Genomic DNA, 18,391 nt, shown 5'->3' on the forward strand with positions numbered 1-18,391 from the left:
TCTACCTGCCCAGCATTTTGGGGTGGCGGAGGCCATGTCTCTAGTGTCTGGAACATGATGTTTTGGGGGTGTTGTCGAACCCCAGTGCGCAATAGGGGCTGTCGTTTGTGGGTCACATTTTACAGATTAGTTAAATGATTTCTCCATCCACCCTGTGCCCCAATTAGAGTCCTAGCACCAATGACCATGGATGCCTGGAAGGCACTCCCACAGCGGAGACCTGGAGGCAGGCCTGAGTGACCTGTGACCCCGGTTCCTGGTGTTAACGTGTCCGGTCTGTCACAACTTGCCCCAGCCCCTCTGGCCTCCCCTGGGCCGTCTATGGCAATTGGGAATGACAGGGATGTCAAAGGTCTCAACTCCTTGGCAACACCTGGAGCAGGAACAAAGAGGGCAACGCAAGCAACCACAGAGGGGCGCTGGTGGGCAGAGACCTTTGACCTCCTTCCATCCTCGGCCCCAACACAGATCCATTCGGATTCCGTAAACACGTGGACGAGGAGCTATTGCAGTTCTCTTACAGCATATCCTGGTTTCGGAACAGGGCCTGCGGTCAAACATTCCGTTTGAATGTCTCGATTGCAGTTCAGCCTGAGCTGGGCTACCAACCGGTCACGAATAACCGACCACACAAGCGCGGACTACGAGCCAGGTCTCCACCCCGTGGTACAAACAGAACATCCGGGTCCTGCTCAGGGCTTCAATGCGTGTCCTGGATCTGGCTGCCCGCGACCAGGGGCGCGCCCGCCTGTGAGTGGTCACGTGACTCCCTGCGCCCTCGGAATGCAGGGCTGTGTGCCAGGCCTTGCTGGCCCTTCTCCCAGCGTCGTCTTAGGCCGCGCCCTCTTCCTCACAGCACCCCGTCGTTCAGGCCCAGCATGTACGCGTGAAATCACTTTTGTTTATTTACTGGGTTTTGTGTGGCACCTGATGGCACATAAGTATATTGGGAGATGGGAAACAGACGTTACTGACTCTACCCCAACCCTTGCTGCCTTTCAGTATGGTAGGCATGTACAGAAGTCTTTAGGCTCTGTGGGCCAGCCAACGTGGGTGGTTGGCAGGATGTGCCGGGCCTCGAGCTGTGTGTTTTTTCGGGTCGCTGCTGGCAGCTGCGGGTCTTGTTTTTCTGCTCGTTACTGGAAGACCAAGCCGGCATATAGCCAGCCGCCTTTAGTGCCAATATCGGCAACCGTTATCATATCATACATCAGTACATAATCATAATAAAACACACGACACTGAATGTAAGTGGAGAAATATTGCTGCAGGTTTATTAGCATAATAAATATGCAAACACGGTGGGTTATCTTACGGGCGATCCCAGGGCAGGCCAGCCCCATGGCGCCTGCCCGTCTGATAAGCCTAGGGTCACCATGGCAGCGCCAATTGGTGACCACCAAATGTTGGGAGGGTCCACCCCTCCCATCCGTGAACCTCGAGTCCACATGCTTCACCACGCCCCCCCGTGATGGGTGGGCGGAGCATACATGGCAGCCCCCGGTTGCTCAGACCCACAACCGCCTGTCGGTAGCGGGGCGCCGTAGGTCTTCCAGTGGACACGCTAAAAGATCCCTGGGTATCCTGGCTTAGCACCACACGGTGCTGCTGCATGCTATACCCCTTGGTATGTGCAGACCCTGGATCGCCCTGTAACTCCTCCTGCAACACAAAAGTGAAAGTTGTTAGAAAACCTTCCCCCCCCTTCTTGTCCCTCCTGATGCCGGGTAAGCGGATGGGCGGGTAAGGCAAAACGAGCGGACAAGAGGGCGAGGAGGGGGCGGGGACCGAATATGTACCCCCCTCAAGGCTCCTCCCCGCCGGAAGCAGCTACCTGCTTGGGGTCTCCCTAGGTCAAGCCCAGGGACAAGACCTCCCACCCCTGTGCCTTCCTGTGGCACTAAGGCGGCCGCCCTCAAGGGGGCGGGCCGCTGCGCAACCCCCACCCCGGGCAGCCTTACATAGTGCCAATATCGGCAACCGTTATCATATCATACATCAGTACATAATCATAATAAAACACACGACACTGAATGTAAGTGGAGAAATATTGCTGCAGGTTTATTAGCATAATAAATATGCAAACACGGTGGGTTATCTTACGGGCGATCCCAGGGCAGGCCAGCCCCATGGCGCCTGCCCGTCTGATAAGCCTAGGGTCACCATGGCAGCGCCAATTGGTGACCACCAAATGTTGGGAGGGTCCACCCCTCCCATCCGTGAACCTCGAGTCCACATGCTTCACCACGCCCCCCGTGATGGGTGGGCGGAGCATACATGGCAGCCCCCGGTTGCTCAGACCCACAACCGCCTGTCGGTAGCGGGGCGCCGTAGGTCTTCCAGTGGACACGCTAAAAGATCCCTGGGTATCCTGGCTTAGCACCACACGGTGCTGCTGCATGCTATACCCCTTGGTATGTGCAGACCCTGGATCGCCCTGTAACTCCTCCACAGCCTTGGGAGTGGCCACCGTCACTACCAGGGCCCCCCACCAGAACCCCTATTAATAGCAACCCGCAGCTGTCAGAGCTTCTCCTAGATCCAGTAAAAACAACCCCATGCCTAAATCCGAGAGGTGAACCCCATCGCCTTTGAGACATCCCGTTGACTTGGCATGCAGAAGGCCGTGCCTGATGAAACCAAAGCCTCTTTGCTCCGTGAACTTGCGCATAGCGCTGTTAACCTTTCTTCTAGATGCCTCGATGGCATCGCCTGAGCGAGCACCATGCCAAATAGTACGTGGAGTCATCTCAGACCACCACAGCTCACACGGTCCCAACAACACGCTCAACTTGCAGAAAGTATCCCTCATGTCTTGTAGTAGAGCTCTCCTTCCTAGTGATGTGAGGTCATTCCCCCCCAGGTGAACCACCAAGAGGTTGGGCGGCAGCCACCCTCCCCGGAGTCTCTGCTTAACCTTCCGTAACAAGTCGCACCAGCGCAAGCCTGGGAAACCCAACCACGTGATGTCCGTGTTGGCAAATCCATTCTGCCACTCTCTTGCCGCCGCCCAAAGTGCCAGTCTTGCAATAATTGAGTGACCAATTACCCACACCTTCATACCTAATAAAGAGAAAATTGGTTTTGAGTATATGTTTATTAAGCGGAAAAGAAAACAACACAAGCAAACTTCAGCACATCTGCAGTAAAGGTATACGTAAATCAAGAAGAACCAGCGAGGGAGGGGAGCCCTGCTATGAATGTGGGCACGACAGACAGCCCCCCCCAAGTGACCCACAGCCCCCCCGGCCACCCTTAGGGCCGGATGTACCGCTTGAAGCAATGCGACTGCCAGCGCCCCACCATCATAATACCTTCTGCAGGCATTCCCGCCAGGAACGCTGTGGTGGCCGCACCTATGCGGAAAGAGTGGCTGCTGAATATTTTGCCCCTGACCTCATGGCCGGACAGCCTAAGGCAGGCCTTGAGGATGTGGTCCACTTGAAATCTAGTGACCGGGAGGCCATCCTGATGCACTAGCAGGTAACCCGCCCCCCGCGGGCGAAGCAGCAGGTAGGTTCTGACACAGGCTACCGGGCAGTATCTCTCATCCCCCAGGCCATGAAGCACCACTACCCTCCCTCGCCCTAGCTGGTCAGTTTTGGACTGTCTAATGACTATTTTCAAGCACCCCGGTTCAAGTTCTACGTCCTTTACGTTCAGTGCCACCCCCGAGGGGTCAGATTTGGAGCGGGCCACTAGTTCCCCTATCCTGAAGGCACCAAAGAAGGCCAGGGAAAAACAGGCCGAGAACAGCGTAGCTTCGTACCTAGAGTGGGTGGCCCTATCCATACAGTCCAACATTCCTTGTAGCAGTGAGAAAGTAATGGGGGACCTGGGATCCGGGGATCGCGGATCCATTTTCGCCCACCCTCGCAGAGCTGCCTTGATCACAAAAGCCTTGGTGGGATCCGCCTGCCCCCTCAATCTTGCGTGGTGGCTGATGGCAGCGAGGTGGCCCGATATCCAGGAATGAGTTTTCCCCTCCCCTCTGGCCCACAGCAAGAATTGTTGGACTCTAAGTTCCAGCGCCACCTGATCCTCCTCCCAGCCCCCTGTAATTGCACAAAAGAGGGTGACACAGCTCCCGTAGCGCTTCGCAGTTCTGGGGGCTAACGACCGCTCTCCCAGCTCCCTCATCCGTGGTCCCACTTCAGCAGCCGCCACAAGTGCGGCGGGAAAGGGGTCCCCTCTTGACGTGCGCTCGGCCAGGCCTCCCGGAAGCGGTGCCACTGGAAACGAGACAAAGAGTCAGCGGCAACATTAGAAATCCCTGGAATGTGCCTGGCCCTGCACTCTACGTTGTTAAATAGGCAGGCCCTGGCAAGCTCTCGCAGTAGACACAGGACTAGGGGGCAGCTAGCAGACTGGGAGTTGATGGCCTGCACCACCGCCAGGTTGTCAGACCAGAAAAGCACCCGTTTGGCGGCCAGGGCCCTGGGCCAGAGATGAAAAGCAACCACAATGGGGAAGAGTTCCAGGACCGTGATCTTGGACGTGACCTTTTTTCTGTGCCAGGCGTTGGGCCACCTCTCTGCGCACCACTCCTTGTCCAAAATCACTCCGAACCCTTCCCGGCCAGATGCATCAGAAAAGAGGGCCAGCTCCCGGCTGTTGGCCCAGGGGTCGCGCCAGATGACAGCCCCATTAAAGTTGACTAGAAAGTCTGCCCACATGACTAGGTCTTCACGCATCCCCTTGTTCAGCTTGACCATGTGGTGCTTCCTGCTCACCGAGGCCGTGGCTCTAGCTAACCTTCGCGCAAAAGCCCTACCCGCGGGGATGACTCTGGCAGCGAAGTTTAGCTTCCCCAGGAGGCTCTGAATGGCAGCCAAGGAAACCTTCTCCCTCCCTACCACTTGGCTAATGTGATCTCTCAGGTCCCGCACCTTGTCAGCTGGCAGCCTGGCCTCCCCCGCCACAGTGTCCAGCTCGATCCCTAAGAAAGAGAGAACTTGAGCCGGGCCTTCCGTTTTCTTAGGGGCCAAAGGAACGCCGAAATGATGCATCAGGGCCTGAAAATCAACCAGGGCTCCCTTACATTCCTGAGTGCCATCCCTCCCGATGAAAAGGAAGTCATCTAAGTAATGGGAAACCCCTGAAAAACTGTACGTGTGCTGGAAGGCCCAATGAAGAAAGGAGCTGAAAGCCTCAAAGAAGGCACAGGAAACCGCGCACCCCATGGGCATGCACTTGTCAAAGTAGTACATGCCGTCCACCTTGAAACCCAGCAAGTGTTGGCTGCTGGGGTGCACTGGTAGTAACCGAAAGGCCGACTCAATGTCAGCCTTCGCCAACCAGGCTCCTTTGCCAGCCCTCCTTACCAGGTCAAGTGCAACATCCAATGTACAATAAGACACCGAGCAAGACCCCTCCTGCAGGCCGTGGTTTACTGAGCCCCCCTCAGGGTAAGACAAGTGGTGAATTAACCTGAAAGACCCCGGATCTTTTTTAGGGACCAAGCCAAGGGGGGAGACCACAAAGTTGTCTAACGGGGGCTCCCTGAAAGGACCCGCCACCCGCCCCAGCCTCAGTTCCTTCTGAACTTTTTCATTCAAGACCTGTGGGAGGACCCTGGCAGATCTGAGGTTCTCCGCATCGCGGCCGGACAGTGGACCTACATAGGGGATGGTGAACCCCAGCGAGAAGCCTTCAAGCAGGAGCGCACTGTCAGCGGAGAGGGGGTACAGTCTGAGTAGCTCTAGCATACGGTCCAGGAGGACCGGGGAAGGACCCTTGCTGGCCAGGGGCGCAGGAGAGCAGGCGACCAGGTCAGTAGGAGGGAGAAGGAGGGGTGGGGCCGCAGCTGGGGGAAGGAGTGGAGGCGAATCAAGCCGATGGCTTGGCGGAGTCAGCAGGCTTCTTGTCCTGTTTGGATTGGCACGAGGCAGCGGGGTGACGCCCCCCGCACTTGCTGCATGAGTGCTGGAAACGGCACTTGACCCCCCAAGAGCAAGCGCCGGCATTGAAAAGGTTGCAAGTCCCAGGAGAGACCCGCTTGGCCCCCCCTCCCCTGCCACCCCCTCTACGCCCGCCCCGAAAGGACTGCCTCGCTTGCTTCGCATTGAACTGGGAGTTCCCTGTCTGTCCACCTCCTCCGGACCCTTTGGGAAGAGAGGCAGGACTCTTGGATCCCCGAGACCCCATGTGGTCCATCCACAGCTGTACCTCTTTCTGGTCCCATTCCATCTCTGGGCAAATGGCCATCTTTTTTCTGAACTCCATGTCATAATTAAGCCACCCTTCCCCGCCCCACTTCTGCGCCTCTGTGTGAATTAGCCTCTGGTACAGTACCAAAGCCTGGCCCTGTTCAGGAAATTTTTCAAGTATCACAGATTGAAGGATGGAAAAGGCGGCTAGCCAATTATCTATTGTTTTATCCGGCCACTGCTGGTACCTGACCTTCTTGTCGTCCTCTTTCCCCCCAAGCCTACGCGCGTCTTGCCCATGCTGGCCCAGCAGAAGTAGTGAAAAGATGTCTAAAAACTCACGCCTCCAGATGAATTCTTTTACAGCTAAGGGGACCTCCCAGATGAGCGAGCTGTGGCCAGACAGGAGCGGGGCATGGGTAAACTCCTTCTTTGCTGGGGCCTGCGGAGGAGAGCGTGGAGCTGTGGCGCTAGCTAGTTGCGTGGACGCGCTGGCCCCCGGGGCGGGGGGGGCGGCGATATCAATGGCGGCAGCAGACTGCCCGGTTAGCGGCTCACCTCCTGCTGGTTGGCGCAGCTCCCCCCCAGCCGGGATGGGCCCCGAGGCCGGGGGGCCAGCGGGAGCCGCATTCTCCTGCCTGGCGGTCAAGACAGGCCCTACCACCGCCGCCGGTTCTGCACTTCTGGGCAAGGAAATAGGCGGTGTGCACGGCACCGGGGACAGCTCGGGGGCGTGACGACATGTCCCATGTGGTGCCCAAACAGTGGCTGCAGCGGAGAGAGCCCCTCCCGCACTGTCAGCAGACGGCCGCCCCACCGCTGAGGCTGCCCGCGAGAAGCCCGCCCTGACCTCATCCATGAAATTTTTGAGTGTCTCATTGAGGTTGGCGAGGTCCTCCCTGGATGCAAAGGTAGTGACATGAGGGCTTGAGCTGGTCGGTGGTGGCGGGCCAGCCGGTGACGTCGGGGGCGGGGGCCCGGAGGAGCCCTTGACGGCGGGCACCGAGCGGACCCTGAGTGCAGTACGTTCAGCCGGGAAGTCTCTAACTGTGGCCCTGCGGATTCGTTTGGGGCGAGGGGGGCCCGCCTCCTCGTTCGAATCTTGTCCCGTTGTATGGCCCCCAGAGATGACCCCCGAGTCCTCAGGGCAGCTGGCCTTGAGGAGGTCTGCAGCCCAGGCCAGTCCTTTGGATTTGGCCATCTCAATAATAGCTGCTAACTGTGCGTCTTGCGAATTGCCCGGCTGGGTCTCCTCGACCTGGGACGGCGTTGAGAAGAGCGCTGGGGTGCCCTCACTATCCATCTCGGACTGGGTCCTAACTCTCGCGGAAGAGAACGCACCTCCTTCAACTCAGAGCGGAAAGCTGTCCCCGATTTCCTGCATGCAAAGAACAAAGCTGTTAAAACGTGCCCAGGGCGGAGTTGTCCTAGGCCGAGACAACCAGGAGCCTACTCTCCCCTTCCTTCCCCAGCCAAGCCACACTTACACCCTTTATCCGGCAGCAAGCGTGATCGTCTGGTATACTTAAAACCTTCGCACGAACCTTCGCACGATCTAGGAGGAAGAGAAGAGAGGATGACACGACAATATTACTTCCTTGCTGCTCAAACCCACATGCATGGAGGTGATGCGCGCGCAGAATCCCGGGTACAAGGCATTCAACACAGGCCTGAGATTATCTCCCAGTTCCCCGGACGCTACAATCCCTTCGCTGCTGTGAAACGGGTGGCCAGGATGACGTGGAGAGAGCCCTGCTGAATCATACGACCACGGTGTGAGATGATACCTTTAGATGACGTACCAATAGTTTGTCGACGCTTTCATGTCCGGAACTTAGAAGAAGTGTTATATTATGCCTTAATGCGCATCATTACGCTTTCAGAATTGGGACTATTTTGTGTGTACGTTTGCAAACGGGGATGTGTAAATTTGGAAACATTACACCTAGCACGCCTACTGTTCAGATATTATGAGGTGGAGCAGCCTGGTCGCTGAATGAGATCCTACAGCTTTGCAACAATTGCAGAAGTGGTAATTATGCACAGGGATGCCGGCAGTAAGAAAGTTCAGCAGATAACTAGAAAACAGCTTCACACAAAGAAGATGACATGGAAAGGGCTTACGTAATTGTTCATCCTGAATAATATGCCTTCCCAGGTCGTGCACTCTCCCCTCACACCTTATTATCAGAAACCAATGAGGGGAAAAGTGTAATGCTTTGAAATCATGATTCAGGAGCGAGAGCGGCAAACCTCAGGGGGCGTTCGAGAGCCATCCCTGAACAAACAATTGCAATACATGTGTCATCAGGGCCAAACAGGACTGGACGTGCCAACACGCCACACTGCGCAAAAGGCCACTGACACCCGCACACCAAATCTCTGTTCTATACTGCCTAAAACCTGACCTCGATCACGGGAGCGAACCCTCCAACTTCCGAGTCGAGGTCAGCCGCCTTATCCATTAGACCACATGGTCTCGCTAAGCAGCGCCTACAACCGCCAGCGCGTGCATAGTGCGTGCCCCCCCGTCTGCCTCGATGGACGGGCCGAAGGTCCCCTCGCTGATCCCGCAGGAAGGGATGTCCCCCGGACCCACGCGCGCCCCGTGGCGGCAGACATGGCGCCCCGATCAGTGCCCCTTGTGGCCTGATCCCGTCCGCCTCGCGACGCACTTCCCCCCCCCCCGTGGGCCCACGACATGGCGGCTAGGGGGGGAGGAGGGGGGGAGGGGGGGGCCAGACGCGAATCGAGCGCATGCCGGGGCAGCTGGTGAGAGCTCGCAGCTCGCTAGCGCACTTGCCGTACAGCTTTGTATACCGCGAAACTCCGTCCGAGGCCCCAGCGTCCCCAGGGCAGGCTGTTGTGTGCCCCGTGACCCCCGATTGCCAGTGAGCTACCCCACCCCGCCCCACAGTCCACAACAATTGTCGGAGCCGGGAAGGGAGGGTGGAGGGAGGGTGGCTGGGGGGGGGAAAATGGCGGGGGAGAGGTTGGGCGTGGGCCGGCGACCGTGGTCCGAATCCGCCCCATCGACCCCCTTCCATTATCGAGTCACCGACTAACGGTGAGACGAGCTTGGCCCAGGCAAATTTAAATTATTAACCGACGCGCTTTCCCCTCAAAAGCACAGGCTCCCGTCCCCCGCCACGACTCTCCCCCCATCTAAGACACCAACATTAATCGCCGCGAGCGACCAGGGGGGACAAGAGGAATCGTACGCTCCTACCCCCGAGCACGGCCAAGGCCTCCCACAGAAGCCGACTCGATGTGCAAATGAGGGAGGTGTGGGGGCGGTGAGCTTCAGGTTTCCGACAACCATGCCGGCATATCATGTTCAAATACGTCTTTTTTGTGCATCTTTTATGTAGGGCGGACCCGACCCGAAGGTATTGGAGTGCTTTACATAGCACCGTATTTACATTATACATAGCGGCACGGGGAGATTACGTGATTTGCCCAGAATCACCGGATGTGGACGAGACCTCGAGGCTCGAACCCTGGTTTCCTGCACCAAAGTCGGCAGCGCAGCCGACGGACCACATCTCCTCCCTTAAACACGATATGGGGTAAAAGGACGCGGGGCACAGGACCGGGGTACTGGGCCATCAAAATCTATTTGACCGCGTGGCCGCGACCCTCAGCACTTTCCATTGACGCACACCCGATCCTGCCCCCTCACAAACTCGTTCCCGAGCACGGCCCCCCCCCCGCCCGTGGCCCGCCGACCACAGGGCCCTGTCTCCTGGTACTGCCCAGGGACAAGGCCGGGGCGAGAGGGAAGTAACCGGCAGACTCACCTAAGTGAAGACGGGCGACACGACGGAGCACGACGACTGCAGGTAAGGCAAAACGAGCGGACAAGAGGGCGAGGAGGGGGCGGGGACCGAATATGTACCCCCCTCAAGGCTCCTCCCCGCCGGAAGCAGCTACCTGCTTGGGGTCTCCCTAGGTCAAGCCCAGGGACAAGACCTCCCACCCCTGTGCCTTCCTGTGGCACTAAGGCGGCCGCCCTCAAGGGGGCGGGCCGCTGCGCAACCCCCACCCCGGGCAGCCTTACATTTCCTTCAGCCATGTCACCCCGGTCCGCTGGAAAACGCCTTCGTTATAATTCCCAAGAACTCCCATCGCCCGCTGTCGATTTCCTAGAATTGCGCGGTGCGTAGCCAGGGAGGGGACGGAGCAGCTGGGCGCCCTGGAATCCCCCAGGCCTGACATGCTATTCTTCAAATATGGCTTCTAGGTTTCATACGCGTTACAGATAAACAATAACTAAGCCTGTATTAAAGGAGCACCATGCCCCTCCCTCCTCCCTCTAGCGATGCAAGCGAAAACCACCCAAAACAGCGCAGCTCGGCGACTAAATGCAGCTAGGACCCAGCAGGCAGGGAATAATGCGTGTTATTATTATTGTTAATTTTGTCTCTTCCCTACCTCCACCCTCTCCAAGCCGCAACAGATGGGATTTTAAAATGGCTTTCATGTTTGTGGTGTTATTCCCAGGGCTGCCTGAATGTGCAATAATTGCCATTTCAGAGAATAATATCCCAAAAGGGTGGGCCAGGAGGGACTGATAGCTGAGGGGGCGTGTCCGGGGGACACGAGCCATGCTCTCATTGGCTTCTCTTGGTGTTCTGTTAACATAACATGTGTATTAGTTAAGCACACGTTCACCCCAAACGTTGGGTGGCCAGATCTTGAGAACCAAAAACCGGGACATTTGGGGAAAATAGAAGAAGGACTACAAGTTTTCATCCATTGGAATGGCGCAGAATGACAGCTGTCATCAACATAGGATCACTGAAGATGCATTAAGAATGTAAATACAAAGTAATTTCTACAATCAAAATCATACCTATTAATTAAATTGCTTACTTATAACAGTTGCTAACTAGCAAAGCTTTAGAACACCCAAAAAGTGCCTCTCACTGTTTTCAGTCAACCCCTTCTAAAAACCGGGACATGAGACAAAATTGCCCCAATCTGCCCGGACAGGTGGTGAAAAACAGGGATGGTCCGTGCAAATCCGGTCACCCTACCCAAACGGGGTATCGGCACTGAAAAACAGATGTTTATTGTTACCCAACTTAATGGTACTCGTTTTATCGACCGCAGATGGATGAAAGGCTGAGTGGACCCGCCGGGATTTGAACCTGTGACCATGAGGTCAAACATAGGTCCCTGTAGTGGATGCATTAGTCCACTTGAGCCACCAGACCCGGCCTTTATTGTAGCACCTACTAGGTAATTCATTCCATACAGTTGTTTGGCACCCGGCTCACACGAAAGAACAATCGAACCCTGCAACAGAATACCCAAGTCTTAACAGCTCCGTGCATCCAGTACAGCTCAGGGGCACCACTGTGGATGGAAATCAACAAGCTTACAACAGCTCTTCATTGGTTATAAAACAATATACCACTTCAAGGCAACACGCTTCTCCAACAACACCAGAGCCAGACTTATAACAAGATGCCATAATCTCAGTTATTTCACACCAGAAACCCAGCAATAAATAGATAGCGCAAACCTGAATTGTAATGACAGACTTGTTTTGAGGTCTGAAATAGGCCTGGGCGGAGTTCTGCTATGGGAACTCCGCGAAGTGACCAAATAACTCCCCAGCGCTACACGGAGTTACGCAAACGGCAGAGTGTGTTATGTCATGTTGAGTTTTGGCACTGGGTGTTTGTCCTGCGCTACAAGATCAGCACAAACAGCACCATGCGCAGCGCAAGAGGGCGCTGCATCTTCTCATGTCGCTCGAGTAGATTTTCTACCCGAGCAGCAGTTTTTTAAACGCCTACACAAGGTTTATCAATGCAAGCGGTCGCGACCATCTTCGACTGCCCTCGTTGAGATATCTGATCGCCCTTGTTGAGAAATCTTGACGGGAGGCTAATTTTCCTCGCTTACCAACTTGACGATGGCGAGCGGGGAAAAAACTCTGCTCCGCATAGCGGAGCAGAGTTTTTCTAAACTCCACATGCTCCGCTCAGTGTGAAGTGCAGAAAACTCTGCGAACGATACTACACTCTACAATTTGAAACTTTTTAAATTAAATAATAAAAACCATTGAAATTCAATGAAAAAACAAAGGTTAAAACTTAGATATAAAAACGCTATTATTATTTCTATACAAACCAAACTACACAAACATTAACATTTCTAAAGTTAAAGTTATACCTTAAATTTTCAATTTTTGCATCACCTTCGGATTACTATAACTCATGCACCTCCGTTCACAGTGTTGTCAACTCGCTCGCCACACTACAATAAATACAACTCGCCACTCTAGCAAGCACAGTGTTCTCAGAAATTATGTTATTTGAGATGTCATAAGAGTTGTTATGAATCCTATGATTTCACATAGTATAAGTGATGTAATATGAAAGGGTATAACCAGTGCATTGCAAAGGTGTGAGCTATAGTTAATGTAGTGTGGCGAGCGAGTTGACAACACTGTGTACAGAGGTGCACGAGTTATAGTACTTTTAAGGTGGTGCGTAAATTATAAATTTAAGGTATAACTATACATTTAGAATTTCTAATGTTTGTGTAGGATAAGTGATTTGTGCAGAAAGAATAAATTAAGTTTTCCTAACTATAACTAAGTGTTGCAAAGTCATCCTGTGCCCTGGGCACCCCCAGCTTTTTGATGACTGATACTGGTGGTAACTGACTCTGACTGACCCTGGGCTCTGCCAAACCAGGCCCAGGGCCAGTGCTATGTTGAAAGAAAAACATTAGAATACAGTTAAAACATCTACATACACTAGGGTACACAATGGTATGGTGGGGTACCCCTGTGATTGGCATAACCTACCCTATAGGCCCCTAGTATATAATAGAGCAGGGGGATTGAAACTACTTAGAAGTCCCTAGTACCCTGGGGCATGGCAGTTTAGAGGCCAGCAGCTCTTTTTGCACTTGCATGTGTGCACTGCTGAAGCCTGAGGTCAGTTTAAAAGCAGCACTGGGTGCCAGGACTGCTTTTAAAAAGTAAATTGCGCCCAACCCCGACTTTGGGGTTTGGGGCACTTGATACCCTACAATGTTTTGGCATATTAGGAACCCCCATGATCTCCCCTAGGTGTCCCAGGGGTGGGGGTCAGATATTTATAAGGTACACCCTTATAAAATGAGTTTTATATGCCCTGGGTTAAGTGAAATTTCACATTTCACTGCCCACACTGTGATAAAGTGCTGCTCAAATTCGACTTTGATGCTAGGAGCACTGTGGAGGGAGGATCTGCAATATTTCTACAGATTCAGAACCCCTAAAGTCTCCCCTAGTTGCACATGGGGTGGGGTTCCTGTGGATATAGGACAAGTACTTATATAATATGTTTTTGTAGGTCCTGGTGCTGGAAAAATGGCCAAAGTCATTTTTCCCATTGTAAATCCCCTGTTACATATGTTAACATGGTAGGAAGTTATTGATTAATAACTCTTGATAGGAGAGGGCTAGAAATACCATTCAAAGACTTCCCAGAATGGTATTAATAAATCCAATATCATATTGTTGAATTTCTCCTAAAGTGTACATACAAGAAGTTATAAGACTGTCTTATTTGTAAGTCCAAATTCAGCCTTCCAGTGGTCTGCCCTGATTGGTCAGAGTTAAGTGGATTAGCCAGGCTGCCTTGTAGAGGTGATAAAGAGCCCCTGGGGTTAACCAGCTCTGCTGGCAGGGCAATGTGCTGTTCCATAGGAATGCCAGGCCAGGGGGAGGAGTCGTAAACTATGTTCTTCAAAGAGGAGAGCAGAGAACAGTGTCATTTACAACTCTGAACTTCACCACCTTAGGCAGATGGTAGGATTAAGGAAGGTATGAGCAGATGCAAGGGGGAGAGTCTAAGTAAATTAGCCGTCCTAGGGGTGTGTTTAGCCAGCTCCTACCTCCTTGCTGGAAAATTAGCCATTATGGATTTGGAAGATTTGATGTACTCTGGGACAAAATAATGCCACACTCTACAAGATGTGGTCATATCTTGGAGGAGTTACCCTGCTACCATTGGTCAGAAGTGACCTCCTGCTTGACCCAGAGAACTTGCAATAAGTATCTGAGAGGGGCAGAGCCCTCCAGATCTGCTGCTTGAAACTTACTGAAGCAAGAAGTGCCCTGTTGAGAAGTTTTGCTGTGCAAAGATTTCTAAGGCCTGACCTCTGAAGACTGCACTATCTGAAACTACAGCCCTGTAGATTATCTTGCTGAAAAGAACTAAAGAGTGGACTCCCTGAAAGCTACAGGTTGAAAGAGCTCCTCTGGAACATCCCCAACTAAATCTACACCTTGGACAACTACCAGTGGATTTGTAAGGGTTTTGTACCAGCGGATTGTGGGAACTGAAGCCCTCAACTTTTAAGGACCATCTTGGAGCTTCCAGACCCTTGGAGTGAGTTGAGACACTTAGGGACCTCTTGAGGAATTTCAGGAAGTTCAAGAAGTTTGGAGCAACTTTGGAAAAATGCTCCATAGAGGGACCGACTGAAACTGGCCAGCCAGGCCGCCTGCCTTCAACCGCGAGCCGGCCAAGCCATCCAAGTTCGTCCTGCTAAAAGCTCCATAGGTCCAACTTCCTGAGTTTGACTGGGAGTAGAAGAAAACTGAAGCCGCTGAACCCTCACCGGATCCGGCTACATGAAGAGCATCAAGAGACCCTGCAAGAAAAAGCTCCCAAAAAGTTTCTAAGTCCACTCGTAGAAAAGGCGACCGGGAGCAACCGCAAACGCCAAACCGCCTGCCTTCCATCACGTATCTTGAAAGATTTTCTACGTCCGCTCCAGGGAAGTTGACCGGGACTTCGTCACAAGTCAATCCGGCAAATCCTACCCGAATCCGGACTGGCTGGGAGCTTCGAGGGGCCTTCGAGGAGAAAAACTCCAGAAAAGTTTCTAAGTGTGAAGGTAGAAACTGAGACCGGGCCCTGCCGCAAGCTGTAGCCGCCCAGGGCTTTATCGCGGTCAGCCTGAAACTTTGACTTTGCGGGCAGGTATCTCAATATGGTGCTATAAACTTCTAAGTGCTATATTTTAGTAAATCTTTGAAAATTCATATCTCCTGTTCCCTACATTGGATTGTTGTCGTTTTGGTGTCATTTTAAAGATAAAGATATTTCCTATTTTTATAAATTGGTGTTGGATTTTTATTATGTGTTGTGTCTTAATTATTTACTGAATTGGTGTTTTTAAATGCTTTACATACCTGTCTTTGATATGAAGGAAGGTGGAAGGTGTACTCGTTGTCAAGTAATTCAATTCAACCAGATCTTATTCCAAAATTGCTTCTTTATTAAGTTCAATCTTAAAGCTGATAGACAGCCAACGCATTTCGTCCCCTAGGGGACTTCGTCAGAGCTCCGAAATAACAGCTGAGTAGGTAAGGATGATGATGTAGTCGTAAAGGAGGATGTGAGAGAAATCCTCTGAAAGGCACAATCAGCTTTAGATGGAAAGATAATAAAAGGATATAACAGTATCAGAATCATATATGTGTACGAAGTCATGAAAAGACATGAAGTCTTTTTCTCCTTCTTCAGAGGCAAACACACGCATTCGGTAAGTTACGTGCACTTTTAAAGTTCCCTGTGTGCTTTGAATACCTTTCATTGGCCTCCGGTGTGCCCTTAATCTTAATTATATTTCCCATTGCACGCTGTTAGTTGTAGGGATACTTTTTTCAGCCCTCCATTGAGCCCCCAGATATATACATATATATATATATATATATATATATACACACATATCCACAACTTGGCTCATCTTGCTGGAAAGGGCAGGTGCTCTGCGGCAGTGCGTGGCTGGGAAACGGCAGAGCCAAGCCGTTAATCACATTCAGTTTGTTTCCACGAGGGAAAGAATTCAGTCGCACTCATGGGTCAGTTTCACTGTTATATGTTTAATTTTTCCACAGCAAAAACATCTCGGATAGGATCAGCAAACCCTACGCGTTTCGGTCTTTCAAAGACCTTGATCACGGGTTACAAAAGAGGTGTTTTGCACACCAATAAATGCAATGTGAGTGTGCTTACATCACTTCCTTTCTAGCCGCTTTGTATTGGTGGATTCGAGGTATCGAAGAATTCAGGACTGCTGCAAACCTGAGAGGGCAGGCGATCTGCCGGTAACCGGGCCATGACTACATGGTGAGTCGCCCTGTACTTACACTGCGTCTCCTGATATGCCAAGCATCAGGAATTGCGGAGGGCGAAGGCTCTGCAGAGGTAGTGGGATATTTTTCCAGGGAAATACTCTGGTGGCTGAAAGTGCTGGAGGCATCCACTGAAGGGGATGCTGGGACTCGCAGTTTTTAAGAACTATCAGGTTTCCTCCAATGAGAGTGATGTAACATGCGTCTGAAGAAGGCAGTAGCTGAAACGCGTTATGCCAAAGGGAAAAATAAACATACTAACGCAAGAGCCGCTGTGTTCCTTGTTGTTTCGAGAAGGAAGCGATTGTGGTGGATATGTGCGTGCGGCCACTAGCACGCTGGGGAACCCGTCCCTTGGTGTCCAGATTCATTAGTGGCACTCTGTGTTGGTGGAATTCGAGGTATCAAGGATTCAGGACCGCTGCAAAGAGGAGTCATTTCCTAATTACCGGTAATTCCATGTCAAAAAGTAACTCAGAATTACCGAAATTACTCCAACTACTTCGGCATAATTCTGCCCGGGCCTAAAAACGACCTGAAGGGCCCGGCTGGCCTTTCAGGAAAATTACCGATGGCCCTAGAGGCCTGGCACGTGAACGATTCTGAACACCTTCCCCAAATGTCAACCATTTTTCACTAACCCCATCCTCACCCGCGTTTATTGGTGCATCCCTTTCTGTTTCCCAGCAGCCCCCTCGCGCTCCAGACTGGAGGGGCTATCGGTGCGCGTGACAGGTGTCTGCAGAGGGCGCAGGCCTGGCAGGCTTGTTTGAAGTAGATAAGCTGCCCGAGCAGAGCACAGGGTTAATTATGGCAGGTAAACAAACAGGCAGGCGAGGAGCCTTATCTCCGGGGAGCATCCCTGCGGCCCTCTGTCTCCTGAGTGCAAATGCATTAAGCACTAACACCAGCAAAATATAAAATAAAATAAACGCGGGGCACTAAGTGCGACGCACATGAAATGAAAGATTGATATCTCGCGGTTGGCGCGAGCCGGCAGATTTCGCCAGGCTGCTTGCCCTTGTTCCAGGCCTGGGGCGGAGCTCACAAAGTGCCCCTGTAATAGAGGCGTAATTCAATAGGGATGGCAGGTGGGGGGAATTAAAAGAGCAGGGATAGAGAAAGTGGGAGAAATAGATATCTCTTGCCACGCCCCACAAACACCATGACGAGATAACAAAATGGCTGCCCTATTGGGTGAAGGTGGACCGCCTCACTCTGAGATCAGGAACACAGGGGTTTCAAGAGAATGCATGAATTACAGCAACACCACTTTGCAAGGTGGTCTTGCTTGAACTCAAGCTAGCATGGCCGTCAGTGCATTACAGTTGCTTAGTGACTGAAGTCTCAAACCAGCCTGCTCTTGGACTTTGACATTTCAGCTAATGGGAGTGCTGTGAGGGCCAGGACATCAGCCCCCTCCTCCCCGCCCCCACGTGGCCTCTCTCTGGATAGAATGACAACATACCTGCCAACTTGAACAGAAATCTCACGGTGTGAGGAGAGGGGGCAGGACCTCGGGCCCAGAAGTGCCTTGGTGGCACTTTTGAAACGCATCCTACCCCCAAGTCCCCCCTTCCCCCCAAAAAAAGAAAAGCTTGCTGAGGCTGGTGCTGATGTACTGGGGTATTTTCACACCCATTAATGGACGTCGACAGTTCAAAGCCTCGGAAAACAGGCTGGAAAACTACTATTTACAGTGGTTTTCAGCTAATTTTCCTTCCACTGTGTGATATCGGCTCCTCACGGGGAGACCATGTGATGGGAGCCGATATCGTGTGTCACATGTGGCACCATGTGAGTTGGCAGGTATGATGACATGTTTAGGTTATTATTAATATTTAAAGTATAGGTGACCAGAACTCCCATCTGCGGTTCCATCCTCTTGTCTCCTGCTCAAGCCACAGGACATCGGTTTCAGTGTATGCTAGTGCATAGAAGCCATCTCTCACCTGCTGTGCTTGCAGGGGTCGGGCGCTGACTGCCAATCACAACTGTTTTCAGACTTGTGCCATACTTCGTAAGAATAATTTTTGCCGGTGGATGAGTATCTTTGACTGTAGCCCTCCAGAGGTTCAGTGAATTTGTT

This window comes from Triturus cristatus, chromosome 9 (assembly GCF_964204655.1).
Source record: "Triturus cristatus chromosome 9, aTriCri1.1, whole genome shotgun sequence".
Classification (NCBI taxonomy): Eukaryota; Metazoa; Chordata; class Amphibia; order Caudata; family Salamandridae; genus Triturus; species Triturus cristatus.